We start from the raw sequence: 14,430 nt of genomic DNA on the forward strand, positions 1-14,430 counted from the left end.
TGCACAGATTTGTCTATTCTACCCCATTTATTTATTAATTTGATCATTTTTATGTTATTATAAATTCATGAGTATTTATGTTATACTTTAGGTTATAACCTAAAACATCTTTGTTTTGTTGCTCAAATTACCCAGCTTTGGCCACTGGAGCTCTTTCCGCGAGCTCCTCCGTCCCTCTGACACCCTCCACTGCGTGCGTTGTGAGCGGCTTCTTGCATTTGGGCACTGTCACACACCCCAGGTATATCACATGTATTGCTGCCCTAGTCCTAGAATCTGCCACTGCCCCAAAGATCCCTGGTTTCTCTTACTGAATAATGGAATTAGAAACCAAAATGTGAACACTAAAGAGTATTATTAAAGAGTACTAAAGAGTAACTTTTAGGCTATCTCAGCTGAAAGATCAAAGAAATGTATGTTTACTAACACATTTATATACAATATCTGTGAATGTTTCTATATGTAACCATCTGTGTCTATACTAGGCTGAATATAAATTCATATACTAACATCTCCAATCTAATCTACCACCACATGGATCATCTCCCCTTGCTTGTCTATAACCTCCCACTCCAACAGTAATCAAAATAATCAAAATTATTTTTGTATTTGTTTTTAAGCATTGAAATGACTCTGATTCACACATAAAATAGTTGCAAATAGTTTTAAAATAGTTTTCATTGCAATTTTAGGATACTTCTCAACAAAATAAATCCAAACAACTTAGGAATAAAATAAAGAATGTATTTCAAAGTTGCATCACTAACATTATGGAATGACAGCTCGAGTTTCTAATTATGAATACTAAAGTTACAGCAAAAAAATCTAGAACTTGCAAAAAGCAACAACAACACAATCTGACTTATGCCCTGATAGCTACACACAGTACAGTGGGCCCCAAATTAATTCCAGTTCAATGGGAAATGAATAATAGGTTAGACTTAGGAACTACGTTTATTACATTATAAGCATACTATTCCAATTAGGTTGTTGACTTAATAGAATTTTTACCTCAACGTGACACAGTACTCAATAAGTAAATTTTAGACTAAGATAAGCAAATTTATTATGTAAATTCACCAAGTATTAAACTGAGCAGGGTACATGGATAATAAAAGAGAAAGCTTGCTATAAGTTTTCTTTTTTCATGCAGGGCTCAAATTATTTTAAAGGTCACTCTAGCAATACAGCATCCAACATATTTGAAAGAAATTCAAATCTATACACAGTACATATAAAACACAAAGAGCTAATTCCTTTAATATGTAGAGTTTTACACACCAACCAGAAAAAACATTAATAACTTAATAGAATGAGCAAAGGATATAAAGAAAAAGGTCATGAGAGGTGAAATATTAAAATGCCTTTTTGACATATAAAAGGATATTTGAAATTATTTATGAGAAATGCAAAATAAAACTCAGTGAGATTGCTCTACCTATTAGACTGACAAAAACTAAAACCACTGATATATCATCAATGGGTAGCAACAATAGCCACTCACAAACACTATTGTCTGGGGAAGGCAATTCCATAATATCTGTAACAATTTTGTTCTTTTTCAGTTAGTAATTCTACCTCTAGTAATACTACCTATAGACACTCACACCAGGCCCCAACAGGTGCATACAGGAATATTCATTCCAGCACTGTTTGTAACAACTGAAGACTGGACATAAACCAAACGTTTATCCGCAGGGGACAGGATGAATAAATTACGGTACATCTATATACATTACAAGGCAGATACGTAAGGCACTAAATGCTTCTCATAAAAATTATTATCAGCCCTGGCTGGCATAGCTCAGTGGATTGAGCGCGGGCTGGGAACCAAAGTGTCCCAGGTTCGATTCCCAGCCAGGGTACATTCCTGGGTTGCAGGCCATAACCCCCAGCAACCGCACATTGATGTTTCTCTCTCTCTCTCTTTCTCTCTCTCTCTCTCCCTTCCTTCCCTCCCTAAAAATAAATAAAAATAAAAATAAAAATAAATTTAAAAAAATTATTATCAGCAAAAAGGTACCACAGAGTATAAATGACATGCTACAATTAGTGGAGAATGAAAAGGAAGAGGAGGAGGAAAAGGAGAAAAATAATATCCACCGACAAGCTTGCTTATGAGTGGAACATGCCTGGAAGACACCTGAAGGACTAATAATGGTGGTCGCTTCTGGGGGTTGAATAAAACATGAACTTCTTTTGTAAAATTTTGTTGTTTCTTACTGAGTTCATGCATTATATTTCCCTAAAAAAGTAGTTCTCAAAAGGATTAAGAAATATTCTTCATAAAATGAATGGCTATGTATTTGAATTAAACTCTGTCCTATGAGAACCACCAAAAAATGTTTTAAAAAAACTGAGTTTAGTATAGTCGGGAAATGATTCTAGTTAAGTTATGGCATAATGCCCAAAACTAGGGATCAAGAGTAGTGGGATCGCTGTGTTTTTAGGGTGACTTTTTGGTGTTGTTTAAGGTTTTCACCATAAGCAAATTTTTCCCATTCAGATTAAAACATCAACAACCAAACATGCTCAAATTCAAAGACGTTTAACCTGAGACTGCATGAAATAAAGTTTGCCCAGAAGCACAAGTTGAAGTACTGGTTTTTCCGTAGCATGTTAACATTTGACATACAAACATCTGACATGTGCTTTTACTACAATCTTCCATAATATATATGTACACATGTTTGAAATAAGTATATATACACATATATGTGCATGTATATATTTAAAGGAAGTGAATGTTTGTACAGCCCTTCCAGTGTAATTGTTAATACTAATTTAAAGCATTCCTGCCAATTAGAGTGCCCTCTCAATTCCTGTCCAACAATGCAGACTCAGGATTTACTTCCTGACAATGAAAACTACACCTCTTCCATACGCTCATTACTGATTAGCCAAACCCTACATTGAGTAGATCTGTCATTCATTCATTCAACAAATATTTAAAAGCCTGTGATTTATGAAGCATTGGGAATACAGTGAAAGAGAATGCAAACATATACTCTACACTTACAGAGCTTACAGTCCATCGAAGGACATAGACTTAAAATAACAAGAAAAGCCATTTAAATCCAGTTTTGGTCAGTGCCACAACAGAAAGGACTGTGGGAGAAGATCAAAACTATGAACATTACAAAGGCAACAAACTCACAACTATCAACAACTGAACCTAAACAAACTAACTAAGCAAACAAGCAGAACAGGAACAGAATCACAGATGTGGGGATCATTTGGGGGGTTATCAGTTGGGAGGGAGAAGGGGAAAGAAAGGGAAAGAGGTGCAGGGATTAAGAAGCACAATTGGCAGGTACAAAACAGGGGAATTAAGAATAGCATAGGAGAGGGAGAAGTCATAGAAATCACATGATCAACCCATGGACATGAATTAAGGGGAGCGTGGTTTACTGAAGGGCAGTGGGTACTGGGCACAGCGGGGCAAAGGGGAAAAATTGGCACAACTGTAATAACATAATCAATAAAATACACTTTAATAAAAAAAAGAAGACTCCCTCACCTAGCCTGAAAGAACACCTCTGAGAAACGGTGTTCAGGCTGGCATGTGAATGATACGAAGGAGTCAGCCAGGGCAAGAGGGGAAGGAAACGCATTCCAGGCAGAGAGACTGCGCTGTGCTGTGATTGTGAGGAGTCTGGGGTGACCGAGTGAAGAAAACAAGGCCAGTGTAGCTAACACGTGGAGTGCAGAGGACAATGACGTGTAATGAAGGGGAAGTAGGCAGAGGCCTCGTTATTCCTCTTATTCTAGGCATCTCAACTCTGATTTAGTTGTTTTGACTTCAACACATTTTGAGAATATTGATTTTGTCTTTTCAGGTAAATTACAAGTTCCTAGAGGATGTTACTATACCTAACTATACTAGGCCATCGCCGCGCTTCTCTGCTACCCCATCTGTAAAATGAGGGTAGCAATAATGACCACCTTTATTTGGGAGAATTAAATGCATTAATAAAGTTATTAAGTAAGTATAGGGTAGGGCAAAAGTAGGTTGACAGTTGTGAGTATGTGAAATAGAGCTTATCCTTGTATTATTATTTATTAGTGATTGCATTATTTTCTATGTGAACAACTATAAACCTACTTCTGCCCCACCCTGTGAGTAATAAAACAAATGTGTGTGCTATTGTTTGCCTCCTGTCTCACTCCAGACTTTAAGCTGCGAGAAAGTACAAATCGTGTTTGTCGCGTTCACTATGAAAGATGCCTGATACATAGTAGGTGCTTAATACATATTTTTAAAAGAATAAAGTATAAAATAAAGAAATGGGGAGAGAGGGAAAATGAGCAACAGAGAAAGAGGAGGGAGGGAAAGAGAGAGACACACACACAGAGACACAGAATTACAGTTAGCCTGGGTGACTGTTTAATTAACAAAACCCTGGGCATTGTGCCTGGTCAAAACAGTGAATTGCCCAGCCTCCTTTGCAAAGGCAGGCACGGCCAATGATATATAAATACAAACTGTGGGACTTCCAAGAAAACTCTTTATGCCCTGCCACACTTTCTTCTTGATTCTTGGAGTACACATGATAACTAGTAGTTGTCCTTGGACCACGAGAGGAAGGCCAGAGAATCTCAGAGACTTCACTGTGATATCCTGGAGTTTCTGAACTAATAAACCAGCAACTTCCTCCCACCAGTCTTATCATATAATGATTTAAACCACAGTTAAGCAGGTGGTCCGTAGTATTGCAGTCAAATCTAACACTAATTAATACAGTCTATGAGACGCATGTCATGAATTTCTGCTAAGTTGAACTATTATACAACTATATTTCACTCCACTTGTGATGATAAGAGGGTTGGAAACAGAGACATAAATTTGTTGAAGCAAATGAAGGAAAAATAATTGGATGTCCAAGCAAACCTATCAATGGAAAATAACTCTTACCACAAGTCAATATAAGATTTTGAAATCACCAAAAAATAATTAGTTTAGATGTTGACTTGTTGAAAGTTAAAAGTTAGTTTTTCAGTAAATACTATGTTTTAATACTCAAACATCACCCTAAAAAGTTTAATAAGAAGCCTTTCATTTGTCATGGATTTGCCACCTAATTACTTAGACTTCTTTTTTCCTCGTCCTTTGGATTTTACCAGTGAGCAAGCCTTTGTGAAAATTCTCAAATTACAAATTTCCTTCCTATATCCAGAAAAAGCACCCTGGGCTAGGCTTCAATCTTCTAATCCATAATTACTATAATTGCTTTCCAAATTGTCTTTCCAACTCCCCCTTCTTATCCATCTATCTCATCTCATCTTAAACCCTTCCATTTCATTATGTCGTTTTCTGCTTAGACAGCACTGACCATAGACTCTTAGCCACACACTTATTTTCACTCTTGTGTGTTTTATCTCTCTACTAAATGGCACCATTATGAGAAGACACTATGCCCATACTTTTCTGTAGTTCTCAATCCTGCCTGAGACTGAGATTTTTAAAAACTACTGATGCCCCCAGCCAACCTCTAAAGATTCTGGCTCAGTTAACCTGGGTGAGGCTCAGATGTGAGGTCTTCAAAAGACCCATAATCTTTTGAAACACCTACTGTCCACCACCAATCAAATCAGCACTGGACATACGGTAGTAAACAAGCAAACAACACACCTTCTACTTCAGTTACTCCATGCCTTTATTCAAAGGATGCCCTGAGTACATGTGCACTCATATACACACGCAAGCACACACACCTACACCCTCCTCAAACGTAATTTTCACGTCCTTTGAGTTTGAAATCAAGTCCCACTTCCCTTGTGAATCCTTCTTTGATGACAACTATCAACACTGATCTTCCTTTCCTCTAATTCTTTGTGATGCACCCACCCACCCCCAATCCCTTTAAGCTCCTTTGGTTGTTATTTTTTCTGTAACACACAATTAGCACCTCACTATATGCTGTCAAGCTGCTCATCTGTGAAACAAGCACAGTGGCCTCGGTGACCTCAGAAGTCACTTCCTTTGACTCTAACAATCTATGAACTTATGATTTGCCTATACTGTCCAATTTAGCATTGATTAGGTGCTGTTTCCCACTAATTATTTAATATTTGTATATTTTTTCCATTGCCAACTAGTACAGGTCCTTCAAAGGAACACAGTTTCATAGATCTCGGGTATATTGCTACCCTCAGCACAATGCTAACTGTGTAAACGTACACTGACGGGTATATTAAACCAGACTTAACGTGGTATAAAAAATGGAGAAGAGGGAAGGCAAATCCTTTGAGGAAACAGTTTTCTACAGATTAGGAGAGAGAACTCTGAAGACAGTCTGACTGGGTTAGTCATCCAGCTCCTACCCCCAACAGCCACCACCCCCGACGGTCTCAGTGGCAAAGAGGAAGAAAGTTATGAAGGGTCTCCAACAGGAAATAAATGGTCATCGTAGAAGTGACAATCATGCCCATTTACAACTTACTGGCCAGAGCCAGTCACGTGATTCACCAGAGGCTTCTACGTGCAGTCATACAAAGTCTGGAGAGCACAGAGCCCGAAATGTTTGGCCAGGAGCATCTGTGACTCCAGAACCGGGTTTCAATCATAGATCATTTCAGGGAAAGTTTCCTTCCCTGAAACTTCTGTTCAAACCAGTTTCATATGTATAGCACTGCCAAATTGCAGCCCATCAAGGCAAGCTTATAGACAGTTCAACTGATCTAATAATCATTCTAAATGGATATAGTTGAAAGGCTTGTAATCTCTCAAAAGATTTATTCTGCTGTGAGAAATTCATTTGGCATATTTCACTTTATATAATACATTAAGAAAGAGCAATTGATAAAAGAGAAACAAATGATTGAATGAAAATAACTGATGGTCAGAGTGACAGATTTCCATCATGTAAAATGCACAAAATAGCTTAGATATACATATATAGATAAATCTTATCATGCTTCTTAAGTAATTTTTTAATTATATATTTTCCCTATTATCTAAACTTCAGATCTAAGATGATACCTTTAATACCCATCAACCAGATCTTTCTCCTAACATCTTTTGAAAAAAATAATTATCAGCTTCGGTCTAAGAATTCTAAGGTTTTTTCAGTTGTAAGAATAAACACTAGGAGTTATATCTTAAATTTTAAAAGAACTAGAGGCAATTCCTGGAATTGCCATTTATTATTAAATTAATGAGATCAAGTTAAAAATAAGATTTTCTAACTATAATATTGCCTGCCTACTGACATTAATATAAATAAGTCCATAAACCTGTAGCTATAAAAAGGACTTTCCTGGTCACACATACTAATAACAAATGATAAAATTGAAATAATTTTATCATTCCTTTCTGGCCAAAGAAATAATGTACATTTAAAATAATCGTAGACTCTTACAAACGGGAAGAGACCCGAGAAGTAATCAGTCCAACTTTCTGCACCACTCAAGTCTCAAAGGGAAAGTCAAGTGACCGTGAAGATTATATGTCAATGCATGAAGGATAATGATTTACTTTCAAAATCCAATTGTTGGTATAATTTTTAATTTAGGAAAAAAAACATTTCTACAGTGGAAAAATTACAGAAAGTAAATTTACTTTGTTAGGCACTGAAAATTTAACTTCCTGAGGAAAAGACTTGCTCCTAAACAAATTCCATTAACCTTGTCCAATTACTACAATCAATCCTACAAGAGTTCCCCAGGCTTATCTATACACACACACACACACACACACACACATACACTCACACACACACACACACACACGACCTTTTTTAGATAGCAAAGGTGGCAGCCCCCTCCCCCCAAAAAATCTGACCAAGGTTTCATCAAGTTAGGACGTGCATAGTTGTCAAAGGAACAGTCAATCTCATTAATGTGCTGTCTGTATAAATGTGCCTTGAAATGGCATTATGTGGCCTTCTTAATTTTAATAACAATTCACTATCTCACAGATGGCATTTTTTAAATAGATTAGGGAAATTTTCCTCTCCAAACTATGATATGTTTTGTGCCATGCCAGTTTAGAGAACTCTGAAATACATGCATGCATAGCCACAACAGTTGTGAACTTCTTGTGTGAGACACCCCTTCGAGTCACAAGGCATTTAAAGTACTCCCACCACTGGAGAAATTCTCAAGAATTCCTGCTCATTGGGTGTTTCCAGATAGCTGTTTGATAGCTAAAGTTATCAAATTTTAATTTTATTAAAGATTATATTGTAATACACAGCCCTTTTCGGCTAAGTGTGATGAAAGGAATTGTGCTTAGATTTGTATTTTGTAGCTAAAGAACCCAGTCCATTTCATTGAGACAGGGAGCCAACAATAACAGCAGCAGTATCTGAGGTTATAAAAAAATTCATTCTTAAGAAATATTGTTGGTTATCAATTAAATGCAGGCATAATCTAAGTGCTGGGGACACAATGATCTCTGCAGTAAATATTTTTTTCCTTCTTGCTTTTTCTCCTTTTTAAAATTGTTTTTTAAAAATTCTAAAAACTTAAAAATTCTCATAGCAATATTTTTGCCAATATATGTCCTCAGGCGAGGTAAATAAAAGGAAAAAATAAGCAAGTGAGGCTATATCAAACTAAAAAGCTTCTGCACAGCAAAAGATACCATCAACATAATGAAAAGGGGAACCACTGAGTGGAAGAACATACTCACCCATGATATGTCTGATAAGGGGTTAATTTCCAGAATATATAAAGAACTTATACAACACAATACCAAGAACTCAAGAATTGGGCTCAACAACTTGGCCCAATTAAAAAATGGGCAAAGAATCTGAATAGACATGTCTCCAAAGAGGGCATACAGAGGGCCCACAGACACATGAAAAAAATGCTCAGCATCACTAGCCATCAGAGAGATGCAAATTAAAACCACAATGAGATACCACTTCACACCAGTCAGAATGGTTATCATCAATAAATCAAACAAGTGCTGGCGGGGATATAGAGAAAAGGGAACCTCTGTGCATTGTTGGCAAGAATGCAGACAAGTGCAGCCTCTGTGAAAACCAGTATGGAGTTTGCTCAAAAAACTAAAAATAAAACTGCCTTTTGACCCAGTGCTCCCATTTCTGGGAATATATTTGAAGGAGCCCGAAACAATAACTCAAAGAGATATATGCACCCCTGTGGTCATAGCAGCATTATTTACAATTGCCAGGATCTGGAAACAGCCCAAGTGTCCTTCAGTGGACGAGTGAAGAAAACAACTGTGGTGCATGTACATGATGGAATACTACTTAGTCATAAAAAAAGACAGAAATCTTACCTTTGCAACAGCATGAATAGACCAGAATAACATTATGTTAAATGAAATAAGCCAGTCAGAGAAAGACAAATACCATATGATCACACTTATATGTGGAATCTAATGAACTAAATAAATTGACAGACACAACAGAAACAGAGGCATGGAACCAAGGAATACACTGACAGCTCTCCACAGGGAGGGAGATTGGGGAGACAGAAGAAAGAAGGTTAAGGGATTAAGCAAAAAAAAAAAATCCGTACAACACATAGACACAGACAACAGGGTGGTGACAGCCAGAAGGGAAGTGCGGTGGGGGCAGGTGGAGGTGGGCAAAGGGGGGATGAGCGGGGACAGAGAGAGACTTTGCTTTGGGCCATGGGGGCACAATGCAGTGTGCAGATGGTATCTCGTTGAGTTGTGCACTGGAAACCTGCATGGTTTTGTGAACCACTGTCATCCCACTAAGTTCAATCCAAAGATTCTTTTTAAAAAATTAAAGAATAAATAAATAAATATTTGCTATCCAAATTCCTTTTTAATTCAGGGGTAATTTAGGACACATTCCCCACTGAACGATGTATTGGTGGCGGGTAGTTCTCTGTCTCCTTGGAAACCAAGGGGAGGACCCTTCCTGGGAGCACGGGGCATGGACACACAGCTAGGATTCAGTGCCTCAGCTGCCCCTGCCTGGACTTTCCATCTGGAGTGAGTTTTCCAAAGACACACAAAGTCTCCGCTGTCCCAGGTTTCTGCCCTTTCTCCAAGCCTCTTCCCGCCAACCTTTTTTTTGTTGTTGTTGTTGATTCTCTGTCATTCCTATAGTTTTTTGTTTTGTTTTATTTTCATTAAGGTAGCCAGTTGGATGTGTGTGTTATAACTGAGCACCCTGACTAATTCAATCTCTATGGAGCAAATAAACAAGTGTTAAATTCACATTCAAGATACATGGTGAGAATTAGCGGAGAAATTCTCAACTTTTAAACGAATATTCTCCATCACTCACCACCAAACACTGGCTTCCAAAACTCTGCTCAGCAATCTGCAAGGAGATTTTAGACTCATCATCAAGGCAGTCAATTGTGTGGAAAATAAAATAACAGTATGTCAAAACCTGGTTATCTGCCCTGCTTTAAAATTTGGATGCCAATCACAAAGTTATGTTCCACACTGAATGTTGTGGGTTGTCAGAGGGAAAAAAGCTTGGCTGGATTTATGAAATGAAGACTAGAGTTGTCTCATAAAATACCAGCTGCTTCAAAATCGGGATCACCTTGGAGGCGTTTGGGATGTTTAGCAGGTAATCTGAGGCTATTAATAACACTGAACGTAAAATCTCAAGGGACAAGCATCAATACCATTGCTCACTTAAATAATCATATCAAACATTTTATGTCAAACAAGAACTATAAACATAGAAAATTGGTAATAAAAATCTCCTTCATTTTTGCATTTGGATGATGCCCTCAAATACCTCCTTACTGGCCTCCCTGCTTCCACGCCTGCATCCATTCTGCCCAGGGGAGCCAGGGCAATCTTCCTGAAGTATACATCAGCTCATTTAACTCCTCTGGTTAAGGCATTCCAAACACGTTACAGCACACTTCCCATAAAATCACAGCTCCTCCAACTGATTTACCAGCCTCACATAACCGGGTCCCTGACCATCCTCATAGCTCAGCCCCGCCCACTCTCCCTCCCTTCTTGATTCTGCCCAAGTGCTCCATGTTCACTCTACCTGGGGCCTCTTGCACTGCTGTTCCCTAGCTCTGCATTGTGGCTCAATTAGCCTTATCCATCAAATCTTGGCTTAAATGCCACTTCCTTAGAGAGGCCATCCTTGGACCAGCCACCCAGTCACTCACTGTATAACCTAATTATACTGGATTCAGTCTGTGCCCCACCACAGGCCCATAGGCCCACTTATCTGCCCCTTGCCACCGTGGCTCTTCAGCTACTTACCTTGCTTCCCTGCCAGAATGGCCTTAGTGACCAGTCATTACAGTTCCTCTAGTCATACAGCTCTGACCACAGCCACCATTATAACCTTCAGAAGCCAATAAGCCCCACAGACAGTGCCGACTAACAAGGACAGACCACCAAATTTGCCTCCTGGCTGACCCAGATTCTGACTCTGGCTTTGCCAAAGGCTGCCTGGCAAAATTTGCAGGACAATTAGTAAAGTTAGCACAGACTAGAAACGGCAAGGAAGCAGCTAATCAATTACTCAGCCTTACTTCTCCACCTTTCTAGATGATGCTCTGAAATGCAGAAACTTCATGCGTCCTTTCTGGAAACACCGAGCATCCCACTATATTTGCTGCAAACCCGTGTCTAGTTCGGTTTTGCATCCCTTTGATTGATTTACTCTCCTTCTCTGTCTCTCTTGCTTTTTCCCCTCACTATTACTTCCCTGGAATTATGCCCCCACCAAAGCATTATCATGTAAGCTTTTTTCTCAAGCTCTGTTTCCTAAAGAACCCAAGGTAAAAGAGTCACACTGTTTTAATTCATTTCCTGATATGTTCTTGCGAACCCATTGTTTACATGTTTGTTCCCCATCTCCGCATCCCTGAGCTGTGGTCTCCTACCCCCAAGTACCCCACATTTGAAAGCTTAAAGCTTGTTTGACCACAGACATCCTATCTGCTTGTTCATCAGGCACTTTGAGCGGTGCCTGACACATAGTAGGTGCTTAATAAACATTTGGTTTTGTTAAAGATTTTATTTATTTATTTTTAGGAAGAAGGGAAAGGAGGGAGAAAGGGAGGGAAACATCAATGCATGGGAGAAACACTGGTGAGTTGCCTCTTGCACACTCTGCAATCAGGGACCAGGCCTGCAACCCAGGCATACGCCCTGAACCAGAAACCAAACTGGTAACCCTTTGCTTCATGGGACAACACTCAACCAACTGAGCCATGCAGGTCAAGGTTAATAAATACTTGTTGAATGAATTTAAAAAGCACAACCACGCCACATCTCATGACAGCCAGGTGTGCCAATCCCACTGCAGGGGCAACTAGAGGTTCCATGGGACTATATCTGTCTTGCTGACCCCTGTGACTTCAAAGCCAAGTACATAGTACCTGGCACACAGCTACTGTAAAAAGATGTTTAACTTATTAATGAATTAAAAGGCACTGGCAAGATTAATGATTAGAAATTATTAGCCAGAACAAGAAAAAGAAGTCACTCAAAGTTCCTAGTTACAATGTTCTCCTGAAAGCAGGTCAAATAAAAGAAAAAACACATGTAGCAAAGTACATAAGCTAAAAAAAATTAGAAGTTAATGAAGAAAGTGATTATATGAAGTTAAAAATATACACTGATAAATGTTTATTTATTATGAGATCAAAAAGAAATCAAAGAGAATGTCCTGGATAAATGGCCATGAATTTCATATAGTGGCACAAAATAAGGTGATTGCTTTTCAGACAAATTGAAGTCCCACACTAGTCAAAAAATCAAAGCGCGCAGTCACTGTCCTGCAGACTTGGTTTAAAGAGAAACTCCCCCATCAGTCCAACTTCTGCTTCTGTCAGTCACGTAGTCTCTCCCTGGGTTTCCATCATCACATCCTCTTCAGTGACTGAAGCTCCTGCCTCCCTCTTACGAGGACCCTTGTGACTGACTACCTGGACCCAATTAGATAATTCAGGTTGATCTCTCCACCTCAAAATCCTTAACTTAATCACAGCTTCAAAGTCCCTTTTGCCGTATGAAGTTACACATGCAGAGACTGCCGGGACTTGGTGCGGACATCTGCGAGAGGCCACTATCCACCTGCCACATTTACCAAAGCTGACCGAAATAAACAGTGATCTCGAAGGACCCTCGATGTTGCGTTATTCCTACGTAACCCTGTAGATGTGGTGACCAGTAATACAGGATAGCTGCAAATACTGAAACACTTATTTTAAGGGTATGTTCTACCAAATCAGTGTAGAGAGAACCATATAAATCACTGATTTGATCTGGTGAAGATGGCACCTACTGTAAAGTCGGGTAGGAATGCCATTTTAGGAAGAGTTACCATTCCCTGAGGACCTGTATTGTGTTCTAGTTCCATGCAAGGTGATTAATATATTATCTAAGATTTCAGCTAAGAAGGTTAGTTACATTATTTCTATTTATAGATAGGGGAACTGAGGCTCAGAGAAGATAAAATAACATCTTCAATGGTACATGATTTTTTCGTGGCACAGCAAGGATTTGAACCAAGATGTGACACTGAAAATCCTCCTCCTCCCCTGTGCTATCCCACGTGAGTGTCTTCCCTACAGATCAACACGACACCTTTTCAGTCAGTAACTCTACGTTCTTCATTTCACAGCAAGACACACTGGTAAATACATTATAAGTTACATGTTCTGTTTGTGGACAAAGAAATTTTATTTCACCAAGTGACTGGGCTTGTGGAACTCCTGGGAAAAAAAGAGATCCTGGAGTCCTTTACCCCACAAGAGGAGGATAGTTGCAAGGGCACCAACGTAAGTGTCATTGCCTCATTCTTATCTGTCAGATTTTTAGCATCACTCCATGTTTCAAGAAAAGACTACAAAAGGAGCAAAATATCAAATGTGTTCAATCTATAAAACCTGATGGCAAAAGCAAATTCGCAGCAATAATGATTCAAGACCATGCTAATCACCACATACACGCAACTCATTATCAATGTGCCATATGATATTTAATTCAATTTTACCCTAATTTAAGCAGTTCCCTACTCATGGACATTTAGGTTGTTTCCAAACTGTTAAGTGCAAACACTGCCATAATGAATGATACTGAATATTTAGTTTCAAATACTTGTTAACATTAATACCCACTTTGATACATACCAAATCACCCTCCAACAAATTTGCTCTGAGTCACACTCCCGCTAAGAATGTCTGAAAATACCTATTTTAGTCATACCCTCACCAGCTCCAGATGTGGGAATCCTTTTTAATCATTATCACACTGTTAGGTGAAAACTTACGTCATGTTTTAATTTTCATTTTTAAGTTATCTATAAGTTCACTTAACACTACATTATTTTCATGGCCTTTTGTGTTTTGTTTTTCTGTAAATTTACTATTTATATACTTGTCCCATTTTTCTATTATCTGTCTATTTTTTTCTTTTTTTAAAAAGGTGTTTTAGAACTTTAATGTCCTTCATGTATTCAACATAAAACACTGCCAGTGGATAAACAA

At 38.5% G+C, this 14,430-nt stretch overlaps 1 protein-coding gene across 7 annotated transcripts in view; it reads right to left on the reverse strand.

Annotated features, from left to right (window-relative positions):
- DCDC1 (doublecortin domain containing 1) overlaps positions 1-14,430 on the reverse strand; it is a 360,320-nt gene that overhangs the window by 253,763 nt on the left and 92,127 nt on the right. The window lies entirely within an intron of this gene.

This window comes from Phyllostomus discolor, chromosome 6 (genome assembly GCF_004126475.2).
Source record: "Phyllostomus discolor isolate MPI-MPIP mPhyDis1 chromosome 6, mPhyDis1.pri.v3, whole genome shotgun sequence".
Classification (NCBI taxonomy): Eukaryota; Metazoa; Chordata; class Mammalia; order Chiroptera; family Phyllostomidae; genus Phyllostomus; species Phyllostomus discolor.